Source organism: Oryctolagus cuniculus, chromosome 12 (assembly GCF_964237555.1).
Source record: "Oryctolagus cuniculus chromosome 12, mOryCun1.1, whole genome shotgun sequence".
Classification (NCBI taxonomy): Eukaryota; Metazoa; Chordata; class Mammalia; order Lagomorpha; family Leporidae; genus Oryctolagus; species Oryctolagus cuniculus.
Window position 1 is genome coordinate 43,780,546 of NC_091443.1, and position 18,482 is coordinate 43,799,027.

Sequence of the window (18,482 nt, forward strand, 5' to 3'; positions counted from 1 at the left end):
ATGACTCTCCTCCCCCTCTCCTCACATCCTGGCAAGATAAAACTCTTAACCACTCAACAATAATTTCTTAAAAACTAAAACACTCCCTCAATTACATGCTATCCATCTATTTTCAGAAAAAAAATACTTCTTAAACCTTGTTGTCTGGTTCTTACAAATTTATAAAATAAATTCAGCAATTACATTCAAGACTTTATACTGACACAAACTGCAGTTCTAAGAAAACCACTTAATATCCCTGTGTGATTCAGTATCCTCAGAAGGGGAGAAAATAGGACTGATATCCGTCTCTACCAAAACAGCAGCTAACTACAAAATGGGAAAACAGAAAGGATGTTTTACTTTTAGTATAGTAGTGATATATAAAATTCTAGTTTCAATGAACTAAGGTGTAAGCTTTAAAACACAGGAACATTCAATGAGAAATTTTGATCCATTTAAGCCTTTTTCAAAATCAAAAACAAGAAAAATTAATTTAACTAAAATTGTGTTAAATTTACTATGATTACCAAGATTTTCAAATGAGTACACATAGAACCTTTAGAAACGTGGTTATTAATACTATTATCTAAGGGTCGACCCTTAGATAGTATCATTGTTAATTTTGCAATAACTATAAGGGGTTAGATCCTAAGTTTCAAATTGGTATTCTAAAATCTGTTAAGGAAAAGAACAGCATTTTTACAATTATGTGTTCATAAAACAAAAACACAGCAAGTGTTCTAATATAAGGTAACGCAGGGGCTAGTGTTGTAGCACAGTAGGGTTAAGACGCTGCTTGCATGCCAGCATCCCATACCAGAGCACTGATTTAAGTCCCAGCTTCTCTGCTTCCAATCCAGCTCCCTGCTAATGTGCCAGGGAAGGCAGCAGAATCTTCTATGTTATTAGTTTCTCTTCATATTCTCTCTAGTTGTAGTTACTAACTGGCCTAAATTTAGATCCCAATGATCACATACAGCAAAAAGGAAACAAAGGAGGGAAAGTATGACGACTGGGAAGAAAAGGAGGGAAAAAGAAGAGGAGACAATGCCAAAGGAGGGAAGAAGAAAGGAAGGAAATTAAACAACAATATTATATTAAGACCCAGAGTTAACTAGGCCTTTAGAGCCAGACCTATGGACAAATCACAAATTGCTAAATCATAACTGCATAATCATAACTGCTAAAATATGCCAGCCTAAATCTTGGACACCAAGACTTCATTATATCTCTTCATTATTCGAATTCCTTCTGGGTGTCAAGCACTGATCTAAGCATCTTACTTACATTTCTCATGTACAGCAAATATTTTAGGCCTTATAGTCATACGTCCCTTGTAAAACCTACTCAACACTGACATTATAGCCAAAAAAAAAAGAGCCAAAAATAATATGTAAATTAACCAGTATGGCTATGTTTCAATAAAACTTAACAAAAATAGATAGAATTTAGTCCACAAGCCAAAGCTCGTTGACATCCAATTTACAGGATAAACTTTTTATGACCAAGATATTCAATCAGCCAACAAAGTAATTTTGGAAAGCAAAGAGTAGGTAGAATATAGTCATCTCTTTTAGTGTCAGAGGAGCAATTTCAGTAAAGCTTTACTTCCTCATCTTTAATTGATAGTTTTTTTAAATAATAAAGAACATAGGGGCTGGCGCTGAGGTGCAGCGGGTTAACGCCTTGGCCTGAAGCGCCAGCATCCCAGATGGGGAACGGTTTGAGTCCCGGTTGTTCCACTTCCGATCCAGCTCTCTGCAAAGGTCTGGGAAAGCAGAAGATGACCCAAGTCCTTGGGCCCCTGGACCCATGTGGGAGACCCCGCGCAGCTCCAGCTGTTGTGGCCAATTGGGGAGTGAACCATCGGATGGAAGAACTCACTCTCCCTCGCTCTGCCTCTCCTCTCTCTGTGTACTTCTGACTTTCAAATAAATAAATAAATCTTTAAAAAATAAATAAAAATAAAGAACATACTTTTCAGACTATTTCCCTGGAACTAACTTAGCTTTGTCTTGCTTTTATTTTATATATCATTAATAAAATCAATGTCCATCAACAGAAACACCAAAGCCAACATTAATTAAAGCCTATTGTACTTAGAATTAGTACTGCTACTAGACCAATTACCATTGCTATAAAAATAAGTTTAAACAGATTTTCAAGCCTAGAATTCAATCATGTTCAAAAGGTACCAAAAACACCTCAACTGTTTTTCTTAATTTACTCCATCATTTTTAAGTAGGCTTCTGTAAGTACATACATAGTCTTTCAATTTAAACTTCCAAACAGATAGTTATATTATACCATGGGAAAATCAATGAGCCAGGTACAAGGCTATAAATAAATGTATGCAGCTGGGTGTTTAACTAGCTAAATTTTATGAATCCTTTCCACCTCACTCCTCCTGTAATAATTACAATGAGTCAAGAAAGCTCCAATTAGGATTTTCTTTATCTTTAATTTCAACCAGGCTCAAAATAACAACCACTTAAAAAGGTCTTACAAATATACAACATATAAAAAAAATAGTTTTTAGCAAAAATAAGTGTAAACTTACTATTATAAAATTTGATTGTCCTCTTTAATGTCACCTACTAAATGTAAAATGCTGGTATCTAATAACATAATATAATCTTTTTTCTGACTCTCCTGCAGTACTTAAATCTAGCAGATGACATAAAACAAGACAGATCAAACCCCTAAGATATCACTTAGATTTCTGAATTTGTTTCTTTACAATTTATAACAACCTGTGAAAGCTGTAAAAGGTGGCAGAATGATTCAGAGTGATTATCCTGTTTCATTACTACTGCATGAAAGCTGCAATTTGAGAGCCTACAAGCCCTATTTTTTTGTGTTGGATTTCAAAGGCTCCAACAACAGTTTTGATACTGCTTTGTTCTTCTGACAGAATTTATACTACAGAAGACTGTAAAGCTTCATGACATGCTCTTTTATCCATGTTGTCTGCTAATAGAATCTATCAAAACAACACCTTAGAGCGCTCCCACCCAATTACTTCTAAATAAACACTCCTTTAAGAGCTACCTAAAGGTCATCCTTTCCACAGAAGTAGCCAGTAAGACTCCCATGATTCCGTGCACATTATATTCAATTTAATCTTAGACTGGCAATTGGTATTTATTCAATTTAGAGTTGACTGAAGCCTCCTCCATCTTTCAGTTTCTCCCTAGCTTTATGTCAAGCTGCCATAAGAATTTCAATCTCTTAGTAGAGAAAAATGCGTGTTTCCTAATTCTATTAGCTAGAATTAAATAAGAATCTGATTGTCAGAAGAACTAAGGGTTGAACAAGATGATAAGAGAACAATTTCCTGCTGTCTATCAAAGCACTGTCTAAATCTTCCAGTCAGGAAAGAAAGACAACCAAGGCAGTACAAAGGGAAAAGTTCTTCCAGTTGGTTGGAGCACATCAGAGATGACTTCACAGAAAGTATGGAAAGATCCCAAATGATACAGCAACTGATGCAAAAAAGCTAAAAATATAGATATGGGGAAATATTAGATTTCAAATTGAATACTCTATCATACAGCAGAAAGAAACCTGAAGGATCACTCTTGTCTTCTACTCATTTTTCAGGGATAGAGAAAGGGAAGCCCAGAGAGAACACCAACGCTGGGCTAGCATCCAAGTCTTTCTACAACATAGCAAAAACCCTTCCATTAACAACCACCAGCCACTCAACTGTATCTTCCTCTTCGCTTCCTCTCTCCCTCTTTTCACTTCACTGCAGACACTGCCCCTTGGAGTTTCTTAAACACATGTGTCCTGCACCTGCCTCAGAGCTTTTGCAGTTACCACTCCTTCAGCCTGCAGTTCTGCTCCTGCCACCACCACGACCCCCAACTCCCCCATCCACGTGGTCTCGCTCTCATCCTTCAAGCATTAACGCAACACACCCACATAGTAAAGGCTTTCACTGGCTGCCCTATTTAATTATGGCAATCTTGCCTTGGCCTCCTCATTAACCAAGTGAGCCATGGCACCAGCCCCCAAGGTTGATAGTTCTTGAGCTCGAGGCCACACCTTCTTCAAACCCATGTAATCCTATCAAGCCACCTGTCAATCAGACCATGTAACCACTCCACTTTTTGAAGATCACAAAAAGCTTGGTGAGGGGAGAGTCTCTCTCATTCGCTCTCTCTCTTTCCCCTCACAGACCAAGGGAAAGTCTGGTATGGAAGTCCATTTTTTAAATAATTATGGCAATCACCTCACCACCACACCACCCATTTCCCATTTCCCCTCCTGCTTTTCTCAGATTCTTTAGCATCTACATCGGTATTCAATATACTATACATTTACTTATTGATTGTGTCCCTCCCTTTAGAATGTAAATTCCACGAGGGTAAGGGCTTTCTATGTTTTGTTCACTACCAGAAACTGCAACCCAGAAACTACTACCTAGAAACTACAATAGCTAGCAGTCATGAAGATTCCCTATTTTATTCCAGAAATTCTGATTCACCAGGGCTAGGCTGGATTCCAACAAATTGCCTGTGTAACACTCTAGGGTAAAAGGATACCACAATGTATAAACAGAAATACATAATATACAGGAAAAAAGGAGGTGAAAATTTGCTGTAAGGGCCCAAGCCTTGAGACCAGGAGGATCACAGCAATAATAATCCACAGTAATCAACAGTCACATTAAAGTGGTTCTGTTTTAAAGTATTTTAGAGGCATTGAATGGGACATGTATACAAAAAATTATTGTTTATCTGAAATATAAATTTAAATGGATATCCTATCTTTTTTATTTGATAAATCTGGCAATCCTACTCCAGCATCTCTTCTCAACAGAACAGCCAGAAGTACTCAGCTGAAATGTAAGTCTGATCCTGTTATTCTTCTGGTCAGAACCCTTCATTGACACCAACATTCTTTTGGTCAAAACCCTTCATTGACACCAATCCCTTCCCCCATTTCATTCATGTTAAAGGCAAAATTCTTACAATCATTTACTAGACCTTACATAATACAGCCAGATCCCCAGCCACCTTCTGCATCCCAACTCTACTAACTTTTCATCTCCTATTGCTCCACTCAACTTCCTTTAGAAGCCACATTGACCTTCCTACTATTCCTTGAACAGCAAACTAGGCACGCTCCCACCTATTGGCCTTTGCACCAGCTGCTCCTTCTCCCTGACAGTCACACCGCCTACCCGCCCACTTCCTTCAAATCCCTGCTCAACGGTTTACACTGCAAAGCCAGACTCAAGCATTTCTCTCCCCCATCCCAGTCTACTCCAATAACCTTCTAACATACTATTTAATTTAATTATGATATGTATTGTCTATATAAGAGCATGGATATCACCAAATATATACAAAAGTAAGAATTAAATGTTTTTCAAAATAAATGGGTGAATGAATGAATGAACTTATAAATGAATTAAAAACCTCTTTGTGTTCCTTTGCAGACTATCAGAATTGCTAATTACATAATCCCAAAGTTCCCTCTTAGCTGTAACATTCCATGATTTTATAAAATTCTCTCTCCTAATACTTCTGTACTATCATTTTAAGTTATAAGACTTAGAATTATATCATATATACAAACTTAAAAACACATGGAGTTAAAAAAGAGGCTATAGAGCCGGCGCCGTGGCTCAATAGGCTAATCCTCCACCTTGCGGCGCCGGCACACCGGGTTCTAGTCCCGGTTGGGGCGCCGGATTCTGTCCCGGTTGCCCCTCTTCCAGGCCAGCTCTCTGCTATGGCCAGGGAGTGCAGTGGAGGATGGCCCAGGTGCTTGGGCCCTGCACCCCATGGGAGACCAGGAAAAGCACCTGGCTCCTGGCTCCTGCCAGGATCAGCGCGGTGCGCCGGCTGCAGCGGCGGCCATTGGAGGGTGAACCAGCGGCAAAGGAAGACCTTTCTCTCTCTGTCTCTCTCTCACTGTCCACTCTGCCTGTCAAAAAAAAAAAAAAAAAAAAAAAAAAAAAAAAAAAAAAAAAAAAGAGGCTATAAATTTCCTTGCAGTCTATTCCTAACCACCAATTTTCCTAGAAATTCTAATATCATCTTCATTTGTCTAGTAATTTCAACTCCAGAAAACAGGACTTCATAAAAGAAAATCTTGTGCAAATAATAACTATGGTGGGCTGCTATCAAAAGAATTATGATAGAGAGATGGATGTTTGGCACAGTGGTTAAGATGCCCCTGGGATGTCCACATCCAGCTTCCAATTCTAGCTTCCTGCTAATTCATACCCTAGAAAGCAGCAGGTGGTGGCTCAGGTCCTTGGGTTACTGTCACTCAGCAGACCCAGACTGAGTCCCTAGCTCCTGTGTGGTGGAATGAGAAGGCCATGCCAAGATGGCCGCTGGCAAGCAAGCATCAGTTACTCAGGAATGGCTTTGAAACCCACCTGGCAACGGAGCCTGCCTGGCAACAGGCTGTGATTGGATGGATTTGAAACCCACATGGCAAACGGAGCCTGCCTGGCAACAGGCTGTGATTGGATGGCTTTGGAAACTGCCTGGCAACAGGCTGTGATTGGTTGGGGCACAGACCACCCCTTGACCGGATTAGCTGATCTTGGCTATATAAGCTAGTGTACTAACTGAAATAAACGAGTCTGTGGGCTGCTTGCCTCAAGCCTGCTTTCACCCGACTCCCGGGGTCTGTGTGGTGACTCCGTGCCTCTTGCCCCCACCACGCTTCTCTCAGAAACGAATCCACTGCAACACTGTTGAGAAATCAACTGCAACACTCCTGGTTTTAGACTGGCCCAGCCCTAGCAGTTGTGGACATTTAGGGAGTGAACCAGCAAATGGAAGATCTCTCTCTCTCTCTCTCTCTCTCTCTCTCTCTCCCACCTCCCTCCCTTCTTCCTTTCTCCCTTTAAAATGAATATAGAAACTTTTGAAAAACAAAAAATATGATATAGTCATGCAGCACTTAAAATGGGAATGGATAGACTGTCATTAAGCAAACATCATAGACAATATTTACACAAACCTAGAAGGTATAACCTATCACACACCTAGACTATGTGGCATATATATGATACAGATTATTGCTGCTAGGGTCATGATAAATAAAACAAGATTAAATCAAGCTCAAGAGAGATGGTACAAGCAAGAGAGAAAGTAACCACAAGATACACAAGACTGCAGCCCATGTTAAGAGCATACTGCTAGGCCGGCGCCGCGGCTCACTAGGCTAATCCTCTGCCTTGCGGCGCTGGCACACCGGGTTCTAGTCCCGGTCGGGGTGCCGGATTCTGTCCTGGTTGCCCCTCTTCCAGGCCAGCTCTCTGCTGTGGCCAGGGAGTGCAGTGGAGGATGGCCCAAGTGCTTGGGCCCTGCACCCCATGGGAGACCAGGAGAAGTACCTGGCTCCTGCCATCGGATCAGCGCGGAGGCCATTAGAGGGTGAACCAAGGGCAAAGAAAGACCTTTCTCTCTGTCTCTCTCTCTCACTGTCCACTCTGCCTGTCAAAAAAAAAAAAAGGAAAAAAAAAGAGCATACTGTTTTACAGTAAGGATTTTTTAAGTAGCATGGGTAAATTCAAAAATAATAGTAAATACAGTAAATACATAAACCAGTCATTTAATTATCATTAACAAGTATTATGGACCCTATATAATTGGATGCACTAAACCGGTACTTTTACACAACTGACAGTGCAGGTTTGTTTACAGCAGCATTACCACAAACATATCACTAGTATGTTGTGCTACAGTGTTACAATGGCTGCTACATCACCAGGCAATAGCAATATTTCTGCTCAATTATAGTCTTATGGAACCCCAGTGGTGTATGTGGCCTGTTGCTAACAAATATCATATGGCACATGAGTGGACACTGATGTAGTATGGTATGAAAAGTTAACCAAAAAGACAGTTATTTTTAAATCTGCAAACTAGTAAGATCAAGTAAAACAGGACTTTAAATATTAAAAAGGCTACAGAGAGGTTTGGAGCTTTAAAAGAAAATGAAAAAAACCTTTCCAGAGAAGGATAAGAAGCACCTTCTTTAATAGGAAGCAAAGCTTTAAGTTCCACATTTTCATTTAGTAAGCAACAGGGAGAAGTGGATTTGACTAAGATTAAGGAAAAAAAAAAACTTAAATCCTTGGTCTACATATTTTTTAAAAGAATGTCCTAATGTCCTTAGTAAGTAAATACTTCAAATACAGAGAAAATTAGAAGCGTTCTATCATCATAGAACATTTACAAAACACAGAAAAACATGCCTATAGACACACAGCCCTAGATATAATAGTCACCTTATTTTTTAATATCAACTTGTCATTTTGTTGGCAGAATCTAAGCCAGGGGACCTAAAAACCTAATTAAATAAGAACCGTTCCCAAAACAGATAAAGCACTGCAGCAAAGCACTGAAAAACAAACATCAATTCCTTATGTGTCTTTAACTAAATTGCAATGCAGGAAATAGCATTTATAATCCTGATAGCAGCTCCTCCAAGGAAAAGCAGTCACGGGAATCATATACAGAGCCCTTGTGCCATCCTCCAGAGTCAAAACTATGGCAGCCAAGCAGCTGGTTCTCTAACCCAAACTCCATGTGCTCTGCTCTCTTCTACTTGGAGACCAACCTTGCCCTGTTGAGAATTAAGGGCCTTCCTTATTGCTCAAGGACATAGGGTAGGGGGCTGGCATCGAGGCAAAGGAGGTAGTTGATGGCTGCAACACCAGAATCTCCTATGAGCATCAATTCGTGTCCCAGCTGTTCCACTTCTGATCCAGCTCCCTGCTAATGGCCTGGGAAAAGCAGGAGAAGATGGTCCAAGTGCTTGGGCTCCTGCACCCATGAGGGAAACAAGGAAGAAGCCCCAGGCTCCTGGCTTCAGGCCTGGTCAGCACCAACTGTTGCAGCCATCTAGGGAATGGAACCAGTCAACAGAATATTCTCTGTCTCTCCCTCTCTCTGTAATAAATCTTTTTTTAAAAAAGGGAAGGGCTGCTACTGTGGCATAGAGGGTGAGGCCACAGCCTGCAGCACCAGCATTCCACATAGGCACTAGTTTGTGTCCTGGCTGCTTTACTTTTTTTTTTTTTTTTTTTTTTTTTGACAGGCAGAGTGGACAGTGAGAGAGAGAGACAGAGAGAAAGGTCTTCCTTTGCCCTTGGTTCACCCTCCAATGGCTGCCGCGGCCAGTGCGCTGTGCCAGCGCACCGCGCTGATCCGATGGCAGGAGCCAGGTACTTCTCCTGGTCTCCCATGGGGTGCAGGGCCCAAGCACTTGGGCCATCCTCCACTGCACTCCCTGGCCACAGCAGAGAGCTGGCCTGGAAGAGGGGCAACCGGGACAGAATCTGGCGCCCCAACCGGGACTAGAACCTGGTATGCCGGCGCCGCAAGGCGGAGGATTAGCCTAGTGAGCCGCGGCGCCGGCCCTGCTTTACTTCTGACCCAGCTCCCTACTGGTGCACCTGGGAAAGCAATGGAGGATGGCCCAAGGTCTTGGGCCCTTGTGCTGACATGGGGGACCCTGAAGAAGCTCCTGGTTCCTGGCTTCAGATCTGCCCAGCCATGGCCATTGTGGCCATTGGGGAGTGGGCCAGCAGATGGAAGAACTCTGTCTCTACTTTCTCTCTCTCTGTAACTCTGTCTTTCAAATAAGTAAACAGATATCTGTTTATAAAAAAAAAAAAAAAAAGAGGGAGAAATTTTCTCTGCAAAATATCGGTATAAACTTTGCTTTTTCTTTTTTTAATTTTCTATCTACTTGAGAAGCTGGGAGAGAGAACTCCCATCTAATTATTGCTCCCTGTCGCTCCCCCTCTCACGGAGGAACAACACCAGACCCTGCGCTGTTCTTTTTGCCAGGCCCTAACTGGGTTACTGCCAGCCCCCCACCCCCACCCGCCTCCGCGGAGGGGCGGCACCCCCGCCGCTTTCCCCACTTCCGCGGAGGAGCGGCACACTGCTGGCCGGCTCTCAGGGGTTCCTCAGATGTTCCTCAGATGTTTTCCGGTGCATGTTGTCTCTCTCCTCCTTTATAGTCCTCTTCCACCAATCCCAACTCTGCTGCCCACACGCTGAACACGCTGCTCTCCTCCAATCAGGAGCAGGATCAGCTCCTGCAGTTTATCAGTCGAATTAGCGAGGCAGTTGCATAGAAGTTGTTTGCTTTCTCTCAGCGCCATATTGTGGGAGATCAGATGCATAGTGTTAGTCTTAGTTCCAGTAATTTAGTCTAGTCTCAGTTGCTCCCCACAGCTCCCCAAATGCTCTTGAGAATTGAGACTGGGCCAGGATTTAAGCCAGGAGCCCATAGCAATCCAGATCTCCTATACAGGTAGCAGGAATCCAATATCTGAGCTATCACCACTTCCTCACAGAGTCTGCACTGAGGGGAAGCTGTAATCAGAAGCCAGAGCTGGGAATTCAATCAAGGCACTTCAATGTGGAACTCAGGCATCTTATAGGCTAAACACCTGCTTCAATATAAATTCTTATTAGACAGAATCAGATAATGAAATTCAAAGGATGCACAATAGTTATGTCACCTGTATGTTATAAAAGAAACTACAGAATAATATATTAAATGTAAAAGTAGCATAACTGTTTTAACACATAAGCAAATTCCTTGAATAAAATGAGACAATCAATCACTGGCGGCAACCTGCACTTTACCAAAAGAAATGTAAAAGGTAACCCAAGGAATATTGAAGAGGAAAAACCTTTCAATAGCTTCTTTAGAACTACTAAAAATTAAATTACTACTGTTTCTAATGGCAAATCTCAAAGCATGTTGTGCTAATGCTTTCTACTTAAAATCATATAGATAATACAGGGAGGGAAGCAGTTTGGGATTTTTTAACCTGTCTGAAGATCATCTTAATACAAAGCCTTATATTATTCTGCTAGGTGAGTGTGGTACATATATCTGTGTGCTTGTGGAATAAGAAGAAGTAAAGAAAATGTCTTACATACTACTATATACAGTTATAATCAAAACAGCATGGTATTGGTACAGAAACAGATGGATAGACCAATGCAACAGAACAGAAACACCAAAAATCAATCCAAACATGTACAGCCAACGTATATTTGATCAAGGATCTAAAACCAATTCCTGGAGCAAGGACAGTCTATTCAACAAATTATGCTGGGAAAATCGGATTTCCACGTGCAGAATCATGAAGCAAGACCCCTACCTTACACCTTACATAAAAATCCACTCAACATGGATTAAAGACCTAAATCTATGACCCGACACAATCAAATTATTAGAGAACATTGGAGAAACCCTGCAAGACATAGGCATAGGCAAAGACTTCTTGGAAAAGACCCCAGAGGCACAGGCAGTCAAAGCCAAAATTAACAATTGGGATTACATCAAATTGAGAAGTTTCTGTACTGACTGCAAAAGAAACAGTCAGGAGAGTGAAGAGACAACCAACAGAATGGGAAAAAATATTTGCAAACTATGCAACCGATAAAGGATTAATAACCAGAATCTACAAAGAGATCAAGAAACTCCACAACATCAAAACAACCAACCCACTTAAGAGATGGGCCAAGGACCTCAACAGACATTTTTCAAAAGAGGAAATCCAAATGGCCAAAAGACACATGAAACAATGTTCGGGATCACTAGTAATCAGGGAAATGCAAATCAAAACCACAATGAGGTTTCACCTCACCCCGGTTAGAATGGCTCACATACAGAAATCTACCAACAACAGATGTTGGCGAGGATGTGGGGAAAAAGGGACACTAACCCACTGTTGGTGGGAATGCAAACTGGTAAAACCACTATGGAAGTCATTTTGGAGATTCCTCAGAAACCTGAATATAACCCTACCATCCCACTCCTTGGAATTTACCCAAAGGATATTAAATTGGCAAATAAAAGAGCTGTCTGCACCTCCTTGTTTATTGCAGCTCAATTCACAATAGCTAAGACATGGAATCAACCTAAATGCCCATCAACAGTAGACTAGATAAAGAAATTATGGGATATGTACTCTATAGAATACTATACAGCAGTGGCCAGGGAGTGCAGTGGAGGATGGCCCAAGTACTTGGGCCCTGCACCCCATGGGAGACCAGGAGAAGTACCTGGCTCCTGCCATTGGATCAGCGCGGTGCACCGGCCACGGCGGCCATTGGAGGGTGAACCAACAGCAAAAGGAAGACCTTTCTCTCTGTCTCTCTCACTGTCCACTCTGCCTGTCAAAAAAATAAAAAAATAAATAAAAGAATACTATACAGCAGTAAAAAAAAAATGAAATCCGGTCATTTGCAACAAAATGGAGGAATCTGGAAAACATCATGCTGAATGAAATAAGCCAGTCCCAAAGGGACAAATATCATATATTCTCCCTGATCAGCAACAACTAACCGAGCACCTAAAAGGAAACTTGTTGAAGTGAAATGGACACTATGAGAAACAATGACTTGATCAGCCCTTGTCCTGACTGTCGAGGAATAACTTACTACTTTATTCCTTTTAGTATTTTTTTATTCTACTTAATACCATTGGTTGAACTGTTAACACACAATTATTCTTAGGAGTTTAAATTTAACTGGACAGGGCATTTAGGTAGTGAGACAGAGGATGTAAGCTCACTCTGTTTCTCAGCCTTTTTTATAATGAAAAATATTTAAATTTATTTTTTAAAAGACACTATAGGGGTAGGCATTTCATGAAGTGGTTAACTCATCACTTGAGACATCCACATCCCTTATCAAAGTGCCTGAGTTTGTGCCTCATTTCCATTCCTGATTCTAGCTTCCTGCTAATGCTAATGCAGCAGGTAAGAGCTCAGGTAGCTAGGTCTATGCCCCCCATGTGGTACATGCACACTGAGTTCCCAGCTCCCTGCATCAGCCTAGCCCAGCATGAACTGTTGTGGGCACATGGGGAATGAACCAGCAGATAGATCTCTCTTTTTTTTTTTTTTTAAAGATTATTTATTTATTTATTTGAAAATCAGAGTTACACAGAGAGAGAGAGAGAGAGAGAGAGGTCTTTCATCCGATGGTTCACTCCCCCGTTGGCCACAATGGCCAGAGCTGAGCTGATCCTGGCCAGGCACCAGGAACTTCTTCCAGGTCTCCCACACGGGTAAGGGACCCAAGGACTTGGGCCATCTTCTACAGCTTTCCCAGGCCATAGCAGAGAGATGGATCGGAAGTGGAGCAGCCAAGTCTCAAACCAGCGCCCATATGGGATACCAGCACTTCAGACCAGGGTGTTAACCTGCTGCACCATAGCACTGGCCCCTCTCTATCTTTCAATTAAATAAATAAATAAAATTTTTTTAAAAGACACCAAAGAGGTAGTCATTTGCTGTCCCAAGTCAATTAATGCTATTTATATATATTAATGGTTTTCTTCTTAAAAAATTTATTTATTTGAGAGACAGAGTGACAGAGAAAGAGAGACAGAGAGAAAGGTCTTCCATCAGCTGGTTCACTCTCCAAATGGCTACAACAGCAGGAGCTGGGCCAATCCAAAGCCAGGAGATTCTACCTAGTCTCCCAGGTGGGTATAGAGGTCCAAGCATTTGGGCCATCTTCCATGCCTTCCCAGGCCATTAGCAGAGAGCTGGATCAGAAGAGGAGCAGCCAGGATATGAACCAGCACCCATATGAGATGCAAGGGCCACAGGCAGAGGCTTAACCTACCATGCCACAGTGCCAGCTCCACATTAATGGTTTTCAGTTAGCAAATATAACTACTTATATTTTTAATAAAATATATTAAATGTTTAGGTTTAGATCTTCTACTTAACAGATGGCATCAATATCATAAATGAAGTAACTTACTATATTAAAAAACATAATGATATAACTAAACCAAATGAAACTTCAAAAAAACTATGAAAAATCCTCAAGGCACCATTATGAGTAAAGTTAAAGACATTCTATATTGAAGTTATATAACTTATTAAAGCTATAGAGGCCAAGAATCAGTCAGAATGGTTTAGTTGTATGCTGTGAAAAAGTCATATATCTGGTTTTCTATTACATCAGCGAGACTTCAGCAACCTTCACCCCATGACTGTAGAAACTCTGCTTAAAGCTTAAAAATGGCAGGGAGTAGGAGTAGGGGGCACTTGGCCTAGCGTTTAAGATACCTGTATCGCGTTTAAGATACCTGTATCCCGTATCCAAAGCATCCCATATCCAAGTACCTGAGATCAAGTCCCAACTCTCAGCTCCCAACTCCAGCTTCTTGTTAATATGGGCTCTGGGAGGCAGCAAGTGATGGCTTAAGTAGTTGAATCCCTGCCACCAACATGGGAGACATGGACTGAGTTCCTGACTGCTAGCTTCAACCTGACCCACTTGCAGCTGTTGTGGACATTTGGAAAGTGAACTATCAGATGGTAGGGCTCTCTCTTTCACACTCACTAATTAATTAACTAATTAATTAAAACGGTGAGAAGCTTAAAGAAGATGATAAATAGAAGCACACTCCTCATATCTCAGAGCAATCTTTTTTTTGTTTTGCTTTTAAAGATTTATTTATAAAGGCAGAGCTACAGAGAGGCAGAGGCAGAAAAAGAGAGAGAGGTCTTCCAACTGCTAGTTCACTCCCCAGATGGCTGTAATGGCTGGAGCTGCACCAATACGAAGCCAGGAGCTTCCTCCAGGTCTCCCATGCAGGCACAGGGCCCCAAGGACCTGGGCCATCCTCCACCACCTTCCCAGGCCACAGCAGAGAGCTGGGTCAGAAGCGGAACAGCTGGACTCGAATCTGCGCCCATATGGGATACTGGCACTGCAGGTGGCAGCTTTACCTACTTTACCGGCTAAACCACAGTTCAGGCCCCTCAGAGCAATCTTTAAGGGAGTAGTTAACCATCCCAGAACTTACCTCTTCCTTATGGCATCTTCCAGATGCCATAAGAATGAAGGTTGTTTAGCTACACCAAGTACATTGTTCTTTCAAACTATAACAAAATATGCTATGTAAAGCATAACTAGAGGCACAATACCACCGCTTTGATGTATAACTAGCTTCCTGCAGAAATCACTTCTGTAAAACGTTTACAAAGTTGTCTTTGGAGCATTTGGAGCAGCCATTCAGATTATTCTGACAGACTTTCCTCTGGGGCTGAAGTACTCATCTTTGATTCTGAATAAACTTTCACTTTGATTATTCAAACAGCCACATTTTATTTCAATTGACAATGGTTATTACCTAAAAACAAGGCCATAAAAATATTACCCAAGACCAGGTAAGTTAGTTATAACTATATAGCTAATCACAATTGAACTGCTATTGTATATTGCAATATAAAGTATATTTTAAATATCTTTGGTTAGCTGTACCCTGATGCACTATTTTAAAATAAGGATCAATAATCAATTTACTTTAAAATATTAACACCTAGGGGCTGGCACTGTGGCATAGCAGGTTAAGCTACCACCTGTGACATCAGCATCTCAAATTAGAGTACTGGTTCAAGTCCCAGCAGCTCCATTCCTCACCCAAATCCCTGCTAATGTGCCTGTGAAAGTAGCAGAAGATGGTCCAAGTGGGGGTCTCTGTCACCCATGTGGGAGAACTAGACAGAGTTCCTGATTCCTGGCTTCAGCCTGACCCAGCTCCAGCTGATGTGACCATTTGAGGGGGTAAACCAACAAAGAGAAGATCTCTTTCTCTCCCCCTCTCCCTCTCCCTCCCCCTCTCTGTACCTACCTCCCTCTCTGTCACTCTGCCTTTCAAATAAATGAAATGAATCTTTTAAAAAATAATTTCTTGGGGCTGGCATTATGGCATAGCGGGTAAAGCTATGCTGTGCTGGCATCTTATATGGCCGCCAGTCCGAGTTGCAGCTGCCCCACTTCCGATCCAGCTCTCTGCTATGGCCTGGGAAAGCAGTAGAGGATGGCCCAAGTCCTTGGGCCCCAGTACCTGCGTGGGAGACCCAGAAGAAGCTCCTGGCTCCTGGCTTTGGATTGGTTCAGCTCCGGCCATTGCAGCCGACTGGAGAGTGAACTAGCAGATAGAAGACTTCTCTCTCTCTCTCTCTCTTTCTCTGCCTCTCCTCTCTCTGTGTAACTCTAACTTTCAAATAAATAAATAAATATTTTTTAAAAAATCTTACTCAAAGTTCAAAAATAGTTTATTAATTCTATTCCTAAGAAGTAAAAAACATTTTTGATAAATGAAAATCAACATTACTTGAAGATTATATGAATCACATAAGTGATTAGTATTTTTAGGTTGTTAAAAATTTTTTTAAAGATTTTATTTGAGAGGTAGAATTACAGAGGGAGGGAGAGAGAGACAGATCTTCCATCTGTGTTTCACTCCCCAAATGGCCATAATAGCCAGAACTGAGCTGATCCAAAGCCAGGGGCCAAAGATCTCTTCAAGGTCTCCCACGTGGAGGCAGGACCCAGGCACTTTTGCCATCTTCCACTGCTTTCCCAGGCCATAAGCAGAGAGCTGGATAGGAAAAGGAGCAGCTGGGACATCCCTATATGGGATGCCGGTGCTGCAGGTGGAGGCTTAGCCTACTATGCCAACTCTATGAAGTGAGTATATGGTAACTGTCACTGAGGAAGCTGAGGCACACACTATATAATAACTTGCCCAAGGTCAGACAGCCCTCACTGTAGGCACTGGGAGAGGAACCCAGGCAGTACACCTTCAGAGTCTGCAGGTAACCACCACAGGTTACAAAGACAAATTCAGTCCAATTCGAAGCACAAGGCACGTATCAATGTCCGTGTCTTTCTCACTTCACAAAGATCTCTTTATGAACTGAAGCAGGAAAAATAAACACTCATTCTCAGAGAGCATTTACCACACAAAGCAACCAACCAACCAACATTCTAATTATTAACCCAGGCAACTACATAATGTAGGCTTTGGGAATAACAAAATGATCCTTAATGTGCACTTAATATTTTTATATGAATGATATTGACTATTGCTTGTTTAAGAGCAAGAAACCTAACCTGTTTAAGATTTTATATAAGGTCATTTTGAAAAATAACTCTACTAGGGGCTGGCCCTGTGGCGTAGCGGGTAAAGCTGCCCAGCCTGCAGTGCCAGCATCCCATATGGGCACCGGTTCGAGTCCCGGCTGCTCCACTTCTGATCCAGCTGCTTTGGCCTGGGAAAGCAGTGGAAGATGGCATGTGGGTACCCATGTGGGAGACCTGAAAGAAGCTCCTGGCTCAGTTCCTGGCTTCGGATCTATGCAGCTCCAGCTGCTGCAGCCATTTAAGGAGTGAACCAACGGACGGAAGACCTCTCTCTCTCTCTCTCTCTCTCTCTCTCTCTCTGCCTCTCCTTCTCTCTCTGTGTAACTCTGACTTTCAAATAAATAAATAAATCTTTTTAAAAAATACTCTGCTAAACATTAGGTATTTCACAAAAATTGGATTTAGAGTTTTTGGGATATTAGCCACATTCCAAGTTATACGCTTATATATAAATTACATAATACAGTCAAAAATGCAGTTAAGAAAATAAAGAATCACTTACTCAATTCTGAAAAGATTCAGCAGAGCCAAAAAGAAATTAGCTATTGATTACAATGGACACTGAGCCACTAAAAAAAAAAAAAGAAGAAGAAGAAGAAGAAGAATTCTGCTTCTTATTTTATATCTGCTCCCACTGTACAAATCTGTGTTTCTATGTGAAATCAAATACACAATACTTACTACTGGTAGACACACATAACCAAATTTAGTTCTTGAACCCTTTCTTCATGCCATCTTCCTAGTTGCAGTGTTCTTTCTATATTTCGCAAAAATTCTGTAAAGTAGCCATTATTATTATAATACATTTCACAGAGGAGAAACATGAGCTCTGAAAGGTCAAGTTTCTTGACCAAGTTCACAGTTAATAAGTGAAGAGTTGAGATGCAAATTCAGGTTTGCCTAAATCCAAAGCCCATGTATGTTTTTCCCACCAAACAAACATTCCCAAATCTAGCTTTATATCAGATTCACCTGTGGATCTTGTTAACAAAATTGATGGTCAAATTACAGACCTAAAAATACATATTCTCAGGGATTCTGATTTATTTAATAAACCCCTAGACGATTCTCATCCAGCAAGCTGGCACTGGTGCTAGACTGTATTTAAAAACCACTGTACTGGACCAGGTGTTTGGAACAGTGGTTAAGATGCTTCTTGGGACACCCGCATCCCATATTGGAGTGTCTGAGCTTGAGTTCCAACTCTAATCCTGATTCTGACTTCTTGCTAATGTACACCAGGGGAGGCAGCAGACGATGGGCCAACTACTTGGGTCCCTGCTACCCAGGGCCGGTGCCGTGGCGCACTGGGTTAATCCTCTGCCTGCAGTGCCAGCATCCCATATGGGCACCAGGTTCTAGTCCCGGTTGCTCCTCCTCCAGTCCAGCTCTCTGCTGTGGCCCTAGAAGGAAGAGGAGGATGGCCCAAGTGCTTGGGCCCCTGCACCTGCATGGGAGACCAGGAAGAAGCACCTGGCTCCTGGCTTCAGATCAGTGTAGCTCTGGCTGTTGCGGCCATTTGGGGGGTGAACC

General features: G+C 41.8%; 1 protein-coding gene across 8 annotated transcripts in view; it reads right to left on the bottom strand.

The window, feature by feature from the left end:
* The window catches only part of NUBPL (NUBP iron-sulfur cluster assembly factor, mitochondrial), a 253,606-nt gene that overhangs the window by 194,305 nt on the left and 40,819 nt on the right, over positions 1-18,482 (bottom strand). The window lies entirely within an intron of this gene.